Here is a 10,528-nt window from a genome sequence, read left to right as displayed (position 1 = left end):
AAGAAACCGTTTGCTGGGAAGTGAAGATGGAAGAGCAGCTGATAAACAGGCAGGGTGGGCGTGACGCTACCCAGGAAGCCATGAAAGACGTTAGGTTTATTTTGGCGGTTTTCAGACCAAGCATGTGACTTGAAACACCTACCAAGGCAAGAGTCTCATTCAAATATCACGTGAATGTAGTAGGTTAAGGGGGTTAGAGCTGGGGATCTGTATGAGGACCAAGGAGCGTTTTGCCTATCTTTTTTTTGCACATGTTTGGGTTCACGGAAGATGTAAGAGCTTCAAAAAAAGTTAAAAGATTTCTGAGTCCTATGGTCCCATTTCCCACCTCTTGAAAATGACAGACCCAAAGTACATTCATCCGTGCAGACCAGCTCACGAATCTGCCCCAGGCTTTGGTTTCTTCACCTATATGATAAAGAACTAGGATACTCAGAAAGTGCCTACAATTTGACTTATGCATAAACAGCTCTAAGATACCAAAGACTATTTCTAAGATTTGCATCAATGGCAACACAAAGAAACCAGAAACATCAGGAAAACTGGATCCATGCCCAGGCAAAAGTCAATTCATTCTTCCTTGCTGGATTATGAATGTGAGCTTCAGAAGGAAAGTAAAAATGAAGATGCCCTATCAATGCCTTCAACCTCAGCCCAAGACTGAAATAGAATGAATACTTTAAATTCCTGGCATCCCTGAATTAGTGTGTGATTAATGACTACGTGAGCACAGAAATTACTATCCATCTGATCAGCACAAAAGCTTCAGTAGCTGGAACAGGCATGGCATTTGGAGTTATTTCAAAGATCTGAATAAATTCAAGTACAGGTAGGCATTTTTGTTGTCAGAATTGTCATATTTTGTCAGTTATTTGAAATATAAGTATGTTATAGGATTAAATAAAGCACTTCAGTTAATTATGAAAACTATAATCGAGCAGTTAAAGCTAAGAAAGTTAGCAATCATTAAACAGGGAAGTGGATTGTTACTAGCTAAGTTCAGGAAGAATGTTATACTCCAAGCTAATAAAAATATAAGACATGTAAAATATTGGAAATTGGACGTGGTTCCATAGTGTAGCAGTTAGCATGTCTGCTTTACACGCAGAAGGTCCTGGGTTCGTGCCCCAATGGACCCATGGTCCATGGTCTACAGCCATGCCACCTTGAACAAGCCCGATGTCTGATCTTGGAAGCTAAGCAGGGTCGGGCCTGCTAGTACTTGAATGGGAGACCACCTAGGAAGACCAGATGCTATAGGCATAAATAATAATAATAAGATACGTATATTGGAAGGTAATCAGTGTGGTTAACAGTCTCAGATGCTTTCAAAAACATGCAGAAAGCATCTTGGGACACTGCCTAATGGAGGGATTATTTAAAAATAACTTATGTCATCAACCACGCTTTTTTAAGTCTAGGAATTGAGAAAGACGTCATTATTTTACTAGTAGCTGCAACACGCAGTTTAGTGGTAGGGCCAGCCAAAAGGAAAGGATGTCTCACCAGCCTTAGGTAAAAGCATCTACTTCGTATTACAAATATGCAGATACTAACCACAGAAGCAATAAAGTGGCTGTCGGTACTAAGAAAATATTGTTTTTGCCCCAACTTGGAAATTCTGACAATTTTAATAGTTAAATCGTAAGACTTCAATTTTCTGCATAGATTTCAAATTCATTCTTATGTCCCAAACAACCCGTACTCTGATAGTAATAGTAGCTGTGACTAAATGCTGAGTTGTAATATTCAGCCAAGATGTATATTTGGCACAACTAAAGATGAACCTCTGAGGAGCCTTTTAAAAATGCATGTCCCAGTCTATAGCCATGCTACCCTGAACAAGGCCGATCTCGTCTGATCTCGGAAGCTAAGCAGGGTCGGGCCTGGTTAGTACTTGGATGGGAGACCACCTAGGAAGACCAGGTGCTGTAGGCTTAAAAAATAAAAATAATAAGGGATTGTAAGATGACAAGGTCCTTGCAATCTGTGAGGTCAACCAAGGGTTGCCTCGCCTAAAAAAAATAATTAAACAAATAAAAATGCATGTTCCTTTTTCCTTCTAGCCACGCGGTTAGCACAGTAAACACCGTGCCTCCCAGAGAGTACCGGCCCACACACCAGTTGTTTAGGGCTGGCGAACAGGAGAGCAGTAACCAGTCATCATGTTCCTGGACAGACTGGCTGCTTGATCTTTCCAGCAAAACCGTGGCAAGTTAGGTAGGTGTGGCGGGAGAGGGGCTGGGAGAAAGGATGCTTGTTGGCAGGAGCTCATATGCCATCTGCTGGCGATTTGCTCGGTCACCACACGAGCCTTTAGAGAAGTCAAATTTGTACCCATGAGTTACCAAAATAAAATCACTTTTCTCTAAGTTTTGATGACCCACCTCCAAACACCAGTATTTTCCTACTTGTGTTTAGTGCTAACCCTTTCGGTTAAGGGATAGCTGGAGTTGAGTATAACATTGTACATACACTCAGTCCCCACCGTCGGGAGGCTGTACAATGTAAATGATAAAATGCATGGGTCCAGTGTGGATCAAGGTTGGCTGGATTTTGCTTGCTGGCATGGCTTAGATTGGTTTCAGGGCTGCCCACATGTTTTTCTGACTGTTCTGGGCCACTGGATGTTTCTGACACCCAATGAGGAAAGAAAACCAGCAATCCACAAAGATTTGCTGCAATGCAAATTTCTTACTGGATGCGTGTTTTGGTCACCACAAATGGTGCATTTTTATTAGATTACTTTTTAAATCCATGATCTTGCACAAGTCAATATCATTTCATTCAAAACTTCAACCTTTGCTTTTTCGTTTATGTAATTGGAGTTGAGAAAGTTCGTCTGCATTCTCTTCCCAACTCCAGAAAGCTAGGATCCCTCTAAGACAAACGCTGTTCAAATTTTTTGACAGGTAGTAGCCTTCAAACAAAATCATATGAAAGGTATCGTGTAAAATGAATAAAATCAGAACAGCTCTGTTAGAAGCAGAGGCTGGGAGCTGCCTGTCCCCCATCAGCTTTAGTCCCCACAGATTGAAACCACTGCTTTTAGAAAATATTGGCTGCGGCCTACCTGCAGGCCTGTGTTTGTGGACCAGCACTGGTAAGGTGTCAATCCACCTTTCTATTATCACAGCCTTCTGAAACTTTGTGATGCCTCGTCTAAGATCTAACTAAGAAATTCGGTCCAAATACTCTCCAGGTAGAAAGTCAAACATCTAACCACTTTCAGAGTTATTTAACCGGCTTTCCTGTCTTGGCATTATGTCATGGGACACAGCAGATCAGGAAAGCATTCTGCTTTCTGCATCCTTAGGAGACTAGGGATTTTCATCTAGGAGCACTTTTTTTGTTTTTTGATTGTGTGTGTGTGTGTGGATATAGTTAATTAAATGTATTTCAATGCGTGTATATATCAAGATATGTTACCATTTTGCGTGTTGTATATTTTATATGGTGTACATTTTTAGTGTATTTTTTGGTGATATATCTTAATACAAAAAATATGTATAAAACACCCACATACCCACCACCTGGGTTAAGAAATAGAATATTAAGCCCCTGTGTGTGCCTCCCAACTACATACTCCCTTCAGAGTTAACCATTTTCTTGAATTTGAGATTAATCATTTCCTTGCTTTGTGTGTCCTTAAACAATACATGGTTCAATTTTGCCAATGTTGGAACTTTATATATATATATTTAAAAAAAAAAACTGTGTTTTTCTGTGGTTTCAGCATTTATTTTTTAAGAGATTTATCCATGTCAACATGCTCAATTCCTATTTTATGATTTTGGGGGGTGCAGTGGGGCATTCCCCTTCTTTCTTGCCTTTTTTCCTCACCTTGGGTAGGTCCAGCTTTACCCCCTCCCCCAGCACCCCCAGAGAGTCGTCAGAACTAAAGCGGAAGGTCTCTAAGGTTTGTAGAAGGCTTTAAGGCAAAAGCCATCTTGGTGCTCGCCTGCCTCCCAAAGTTCAAGGTTACCATTTCCACTTCGTTTAGGGATCAGACTGCTAAATCCCTTGCATGCCAGCCCCGTAGTTTATTTTTTAAAAACATCGTTTTTATGCTTTGTTTGGCCATTTAGTTGTTTTAATCAGAGTGCTTTTAGGGTCTTTCTCCATATTTTATTCTCTCCAAGTCTCTTAACTCATTTATAGTTGATCTAATTAAGTCGAAGCGTTTGGCCCTGTTCTCATGGTCGTTTTATGAATTCAAATATACCAGCACTTAAACCCAGACACTTTATATTCAGGTGTCTATCAGATTTCTCTTTACTACTTTCACCCTTTGATCCCGGATCCCAATTCACATGGGAATTATTTCTTACTTTAAATTGTTTGCAGTTACCACCTGCAAATCCTTTTAAGATCAGAATTTGATGTAGAAAATAGTCTACTGGGCGGGTGTGTTACTGCTATTTTAAAGACCACTGTTAAGTTGCTGTGCAATTTCCTTGTCTAAGAATTTATTATACCACGTGGATTCCACACCAGTAAGCGAAGCTGCTTCAGTGGAAAGAAAGAACGCCAGGACCGACAGAGGTCACGGGATTCCACGGTTCAGCCTCTGAGGCTGTTGATCTGGGTCTGTGAGGTCCTGAAACTCAGGGCAGTATGTTAACCGTGAGTGCATATGTGAATCTGTCTCAGGAAAAGACAGATAGCTTCATCTGGTTTGCATAGGTGGAGTGGGTAAGTGATGGTTTAAAATGAGTGAGTGGGCCTGGGTCCTACCTCAAACTTCATTTGGCCTGAAGGTGGCCATTCTCATAATTACTACTTTAATTGTAGAGAGAGGGTTTCTAAAATACAAAGATAAATTCCCAGGCCTAGAATTTAATTCTCTTTTTTTCTTTTTTTTGCGTGTGTGTGTGTGTGCGCGCGCGTGCGCACATGTGTGGTATTTATGCACTCTCGTTAGTAATTATCTCATGGTTTCTTTGCCAAGAGTAACCGAGACCCCATTGGTAATGACTTCAGTATTTATGTTGTGCACATCTGTGTTCGTTTTGATGAATAAACAGCAGAATTATACATCTTCCAGCCATAAGAGAAGTTTCTCAGTTGTTAATAGTTTCTCAACAATATAGGTGGGCGAGATTCAATTTAAGCTTTTTAATTCATTCCTTCAGAAGTCATTTGTTACAAAGAAGTAGGAAAACTAACTCAAAATTATAAGGTTTTCTGCAATCTATGCTGCTCAAGCTAGTTCTTACACAAACAGAGGTGCCCATTTCTGTAATGAGTTTGTGGATATGGGTGGCCTTGAGCTGGTTACACTAGCCCTCGAGTCTGCGGAAGCCCACACAGGCAGCAGCTTGCAGCTCTTCCTCTCCTGAGGGCCGTGAGGGCATTGGCTATAGCATGGGCTGTGTAGTCTGGGGCCTGGGTGGGAAACTTGACTGCCGCTTCTGATTGTGCGGCCTTCCACAGGTCACCTAACCTCTGTGCCTTGGCGTTGTCCTTGGATAAAACAAATGGTAACATCTACGTCATGGTTGCGGTAAAGTAACCATAAAGTAAGATTATGTAAGTTAATACATGGAAAGAACTGACACCCGGACCTGTAATAGCTGTGCAGTAATTATGAGGCATTATTATTGTTGTTGCTTGACTTTTTCGTGCCACCAAATCCAGATAGCATTAAATGTAAAACAGTTAAAGTAAAAAAAAAACCAACTCCATCCCCTCCTCCCCCCGCCACCATCATGTACCAAAAATAGAATTAGTCTGCAAAAAGCACTGTTTTCGAAATTCTTTTCTACAAAGATCCACAAGCTTTCTACAATTAACACCAAACTAACCAGGAAACTAAAGGAAGTTATTTCACTCACAGTCCCAACAAATCTGTTACAAATTAATTTTTTAAGCATTTTTAACCTTTTAATTTTATTGTTTGAATAGTCGTAATACATATCGATCATTTTCTAAAACTCCTAAGTGTTAAAGTGAATCTTCCCCCCGACCTCCAAAATGAAGCTGTTCCCATTTTTTTCATATATTTCAGGGATATGCCATGCATACATTGGCATACAGGAATATATCTTTTTTTTTTTTTTAACACAGATGGTATTGAAACATTGTTTTCATTACTTACTGTATATTGTGGACTTGGACTTCCCGTGTTAGTACATTGTAGAGTTACCTCATTCTTTCCTTTCAACTCAGCCCGATTCTAATTTTTCAAAAGCTCATTAGAAGAACATTCTTCCTCCCTTTGTTGAAAACAGAGAAGTGTGAAGCCAGGAGTACAATAGAAAAAGGGTGGAGAGAGAAAACCCTATCATGATCCAACACAGGGACCTGTTTTAGGCAGGCAGAGCTGACAGTATTTACCTGGAAACATTTGTTCTTTGTAACAAGCCAGCTTCCCAGCCCTGGTCTCTCAAGGGCAGGTTGAGTTGTGCCGGCTGAGTCTGGGCCAAAAGGGGGAAGTGAGCTCTGTGATGGATGGTGCCAGAAGGAAGCAGCAGAGAATGCGAACCCCAAATCCAGTGAGGGTGGGGCACAGGACTGTGAGGAGCCTGCGGGCCTGCCCGGCGCAGCTGTGCACCCAGCGACGGGTCTGCACCTCCACCCTTGCGTTCATGTCACCTTGGGGGACTCGTCTGCATTTTTTAATCATTTCTATGTTGTAGGTAATGGTCATGCATGTGGTTCAAATTTTTTTTTCTGAAAGTAGAAATGGATAGACAGTGAAAGTTCTAAGCTTCAGCTTCCTGCCCAAAGACAACGAGCCCCCAGTTCTGCATATGATAAGGCTACGTTGATCCTTCTTTCCTTACACACTGATTTTTCCACACTCCTACGTCTCAATTTAGGTAAGTATAGTAACCTATACCCAATTATAAATCTTGGAGATCATCCTGTATTATGTGTGCACTTCACTGCCTTTTTCTTTTTAAGAACAGCACAATATTCCTTTGTGTAGTTTTACCATAATTTTTTTAACCAGCCCCGTTCCGGATGGACTTGCAGGTTGTTTGCTACTATAAATAATGCCGGAATAAATATGCGGGCCCATCCTGAGGCGTACGTGTGTTCAATTCAAGTGCTATCTGTTGGGTAAATTCCATGAAGTCTAATAGTTAAAGGAGGAGGTCAGTTTTTTAAACTTTTATTCTGAAAAAAATTTCAAATATACACACAATTAGAAGAGTTCTGGACCCCCACGTGGTCGTCACTCTGCCTCAGTTGTCATCAACTTGGAGCCAAATTCTGTCATCTCTATTTCACTCCCCCAATATGACCATGGGATTATATCTGTAAATGTTTCAGTTTGTCCCTCTAAAAGACGATTTTTAAAAACATAACTATGATACCATCATCGCACCTAATGTTCAGCCAGTGTTCACATACACTGAAACCCATGAGTTCATAATGATACCAAAGCGTTAGGGATCACATCCCGTCCATCCTCTGTCATTCCTTCTTCATTTGTTACCTGGAAGATGTCTCTACAGGAAAACTTCCCTTTGCCTGCTACTCGATTGCCCTGGGCTGTAACGTGTTCAGGAGCGTGCTTGCCTCTTTCCTTATATTTACCAGTTTTCAGAATAAATGTGTTCCCTAGCATCCTCTCAAAGGTGACCAGCGAGTTAGGATTTTGTTTTGTTTGGCTCTGTTTTAGTATCGTTGTGGACTCATAATATAGTTGAAGTGTTTCGATCTGTGGCAATTCATATTCACCTTGATGTTCACACTTTGCCATCCTTAGCCAGTCAGAGCCTCTTCAAGTTGCCCCTGTGTCGTTTTGACATGACTCGACTAGTCAGTTTCCTTGCCTTCTGCTCCAACAAGAGGTTCCAGGTTCATTCTGAACGTTTCTCAAAGAGCCATGATTCCCTTCTGTGGGAAATGGCGTTTAAGTCTAGGTCTTGGGGTGGGTGCTCATTGCCACTGAGTGATTAATTTCTAGGCCTTTTCAGTGAATAAAGCTAGGAAATACATATTTGTAAGAGAAAATAAATGATTAGTTCATGCTAATATTTCCAATCCAAATTTAGGATTACATGATTTTTTACTTTGATTTTCCATTTGTATTCTCTTTTACAGTGAAAATCTTAGTTCCTAGCAATAGTAGCATAATTATTTGCTTCATCCTATTATGTGTAATAGTTTCAGAATAATAATATAATTAGCAATGTGACTACTACATTTTTTTTTAACAGTTCTTTGTGTCCTTAGAGTCCTTTTTAGCCCAGCCGGATACACAAATTACTGTGTTTTAAAGCCACATGAGAGAGTTCCTCTCAGTGGGATTATGCCAAAACAAAGAGGCTCATTAGTTTCATCTTGCTTTTTAAATTTATACTTATTTAATTTCACTTATGTACTTCCGTATAAAATATTTATATAGTCCCAAAGTCGAATATACAAAGCAAGGTATATTCAGAGAAGTCTAGCTTCTCCCTCTGCCCTCACCTCGCCTTGTCTGTTCATCTTCCTAAGAGTGTGTGTGTGTGTGTATTAGTGTAAGTAAATACATCTGTATGTTCCCAGACCACCCCCGCCTTCTTGGAGAATGGAAGTATATCAGACACACTTGGCTCACACCCTGCATCTTTCCTTAACCGTCTGTCTTAGAGACCACACCATAGTAGTATTTGAGTCCCTCCTACCCCTTTTCCAGCTTCATGGTCCTCTAGGGTGGGGATGTTCCATAGTTTATGCGGCCAGTTCTCCATCAGCGGACACTGGGGCCATCCTAGCACGTGCTCACAGCAGGGCTGTGATAACGTGCATGTCTTTCCATGTTGCCGGCCCCGTATCTTTGGGGTAAGTTCTTAGAAGAGGCACCTCTGGGTCAGAGGGTGAATATGTATGCATTTTTTTATAGTTCAATATATTAACTTGCCCATCCGCCTCCCAACAACATTGTCTGAAGGTAGACCGGTTCGTTTGACATGCTCGTTTGCAAGGCACTGGCACCCAATTCAGTGTCCCTGTGTGTTACAGATGTCCTTGGCTTGAGCCCTTGGGCCCCTAATTAGTAACTGTGATCACAGGAGGTACACTTGGGGGCCAAGCAGACCAGGTACAGACAAGGAAGGGGTAGGAGGGCTGTGTGGAGTTAGAATCAGAAACCCAGGGCCATTTCGATGACAAGTCCTTCTCTGTCTTAATTTCTTCTGTGCACTTCTAGATCATTTATTTGTACTTACAAGAAATCACTCATGACTATTTATTTGCAGCCACTCTGCACCAGGCCCTAGGAAGGCAGGGGTCCTGCCCTCACGGAACTCATAGTCTGGTTGGTGCCTCAAAACCAAGAAGGAAACTGTGTGGAGAGTGAACAAGAAGATGGCCTGGGGACGGCCAGGTCTGGAGCGATGGGGAGGCTTTTCTGGGGAGTTGCAACAGAGACCTGAGCACAAGAGGGTGCCAGCCAGACCCAGAGGACGGGCACAGCGTTTCTGCAGAGGGAACAGTAGGTGTGCCAGCCCTGCGTGAGGAGCCTGGTGTGTGAGGGGAGATCAAGGCCAGAGCGGCAGGGGCAAGGTAAAGAGGGGTGAAGGCGAGGCGTGGGTGCAGGGGGACCGGACCAGGCTTTAGGGCCTCCTGGGCCACAGTTAGCATTTTAATCTGAAGAGCAAGGGGAGGGCCAGTGAAAGTTCCTGAGCTTCGTGATGCAAGAAAAGCTACTTTATTCCTCAACCTGGACATTTTTATAGTATGCTGTATGATTTGGGGGATGTCTGTGATATTTCTTAATGAAGAAATGAGATTTTGTAAAAATCACCCTCAGTCGAAGTGGAGAGACTGTCACAAACAAAGGGCAGTGGTGACATGGCTCGGGATGGTCGTAGTGAAGATGAGAAAAGGGACAGACCCCAGCAGCACCGGGAGGGAGAGGTGTGGAGCCTCCACTGAGCCATCAGGAGTGGGGTTAAGGAGGGATCAAGACTCCATGTCTAGCGTGAAAGTCTACATGCCGAACGAGCAAAAGGTTCTATTTTCAATCTAAAGACAACAGGCAGTATTCCAAGGTGCTTACTAAGTAGGGAGTTTGGAGCAGACAGAACTGTTCTCAAATCCACCAGCAGAGTGACTGACAACAGGCAAGTCAGTTAGCCTCTCTGAATCTCCATGTCCTTCCTTAAAGTGAAGATATTCGGCGATTATGAAACCATCAGTCAATGGAAGGGCTCCATTTCTTATTATTGAAAATCTAGAGAGACTCGTTTTCACATCCAAGCTGGTGGCAGGACCTGGGGTGGATCCCAGGTCACCTAGTTCAGCCACTGGTTCTCAGACTGGGTGCCAAGAGAACCCCCCCTGGGATGCTTGACAAAGATGCAGAGTCCTGGGCCTTGCCTCCAGAGATTCCAATTTGGAAGTTAGGGCCCAGGAATGGGCATTTTCATCAAGTTCTATATCAGAGTGATGCAGACACTGGGGGTTCATGGACCACACTCGTGAAAACACTGCTCTAGGCCCTACTACTTTCATAAAACACAAAGATAATCCCCGACACCTGCCCTCCCCCCTCCCGCCCCCGCCAGTGGAGATAAAAAGAAGGCCG

The 10,528-nt window shown here is 42.4% G+C and overlaps 1 non-coding gene across 1 annotated transcript; it reads left to right on the top strand.

The window, feature by feature from the left end:
• The first annotated feature begins 1,819 nt into the window (after window positions 1–1,819).
• LOC112478379 lies at window positions 1,820–1,938 on the top strand. Its single transcript, XR_003045819.1, has one exon. It is a non-coding gene; the product is annotated as a 5S ribosomal RNA (ribosomal RNA).
• Window positions 1,939–10,528: the final 8,590 nt, after the last annotated feature.

The sequence above is a fragment of the Pteropus alecto genome, unplaced genomic scaffold, assembly GCF_000325575.1.
Source record: "Pteropus alecto unplaced genomic scaffold, ASM32557v1 scaffold213, whole genome shotgun sequence".
Classification (NCBI taxonomy): Eukaryota; Metazoa; Chordata; class Mammalia; order Chiroptera; family Pteropodidae; genus Pteropus; species Pteropus alecto.
The sequence above is the reverse complement of the archived record's forward strand: the minus strand, read 5'-3'. Positions and strand labels throughout refer to the sequence as shown.